Source organism: Macadamia integrifolia, unplaced genomic scaffold (genome assembly GCF_013358625.1).
Source record: "Macadamia integrifolia cultivar HAES 741 unplaced genomic scaffold, SCU_Mint_v3 scaffold1866, whole genome shotgun sequence".
NCBI classification, from domain to species: Eukaryota; Viridiplantae; Streptophyta; class Magnoliopsida; order Proteales; family Proteaceae; genus Macadamia; species Macadamia integrifolia.
The window spans coordinates 80,717-82,207 of NW_024868393.1; the positions used below are offsets into that span (position 1 = coordinate 80,717).

A 1,491-nucleotide genomic window follows, 5' to 3' on the forward strand; every position below is an offset into this window, starting at 1 on the left:
GGCGGCGGAATCTCCTCCATGGCTGTCAACATTGACCATAGCATGGCCCACTCTAGCGTGAGGGCTATCACGGGAGGATGAAAAGGGGATGGGAGTTGAGAAAATAAGGATTAATGGGAATTAAAGGACTCATTTTTTTTTAGTGGTTGACTGATAGACTCATTAATTGCTCGCATCCTTTCATATTAGCCTACAGTCTAAATTAAGTTACATGTCATGGTTTAGGCTTCCATTATAGGGGTGTCAAAATCAAGCTCAAATTGGTGAAACCGGTAAAATTAAACTGAAATTATAATCGAATCAAACCGAAACTGATATGAACTTATTGAATCATGTGAGGTTTTGTGATATTGAAACCAAATTAAACTCCATTAAAACCAATAAGATACTTAATAGAACTTAAAAAAACTTGGCCGGAACTAATATAACCTGATAAGAAACCGATGCCAACCCAAAATTCATCAAAGTACACATTTCCACCTTACTTTTGAATATAATTACATGATAAATTGAAACCAAACCGATAGTAAAGCAATAAGAGAAACAAATGAAAATCCGAAACCAAACTGAAACCCAATCAAAACTGGTGCATCCTTGTTAGTTCATGAATTGATTTCACTCACCAAAATCGACTGACTGACACCCTTAGTTGCCATCTTCATTAGCATCCATATGAGCATCCAACCATCCATGCTTCTACTTAAGGATGTTTGCCAATGCAAACGCATTTTCTCTTGCCAGTGCACATGCGGTTACCTGTTATACCTAGTCATGATCATAGATATCTAGTTTACTATTAGTTTTTTTTTTTCCTTCACTAGAAATGGATAATAATATTAAAAAAGAACGAGGGAAAGAAAAACAATACAAAAGGAAAAACACCAAGAAAAATCACTACCCTAACCCCCACCTTCGGCATTACCATCAGCAGGGGAGGGGAAAACGCACATCAAACTCTATAGTTTGGATTCTCTTTTGCATCTCTCCTAATCGGCTCCATAACATGATTAGGAAAAATAATATTAACGCCTGAGATCTTTGACTTTGCTGCATCTCTAGCCAGGAAATCAACAACCGAATTGGCCTCTCAGAAATTATGAGTAATCTTCCAGGAGATCCCCTCCAAAAAAATCCATCTTTGAAGAGCAAACCAAGGGATCCTCTTATGCTGAAAAGAGGTTGTGACCGCACTGAAATCTGTCTCCACCGACAAGTAATTTATTTTCAACTCCCGAGCACGCATAAGACCCACCATAAGACCTTTCACCTCTGCGTGGAACACACCTGTCACACCTATAAATATTTTATAGGAGTCCCCTCAAAAACTCAAGTTTATCTTGAACCATTTTACCCTTACCAATGGATCAATATTGGATGGTTATGATTGGGGACAATCTCGATCAATTTCAATCTGTGTGATATTGATCAGTCCAATCTGAATTTTAAAACTATAGTTTTGACACAATAAATTAAAGTACTACATTTCTGGTA

General features: G+C 37.4%; 1 long non-coding RNA gene across 1 annotated transcript; it reads right to left on the reverse strand.

The window, feature by feature from the left end:
• Positions 1-340: 340 nt before the first annotated feature.
• Positions 341-1,190, reverse strand: LOC122065050. Its single transcript, XR_006135896.1, has 2 exons — positions 911-1,190; positions 341-765 (listed from the first exon to the last, which is right to left on the reverse strand). It is a non-coding gene; the product is annotated as an uncharacterized LOC122065050 (long non-coding RNA).
• Between the last annotated feature and the right edge of the window lie 301 nt (positions 1,191-1,491).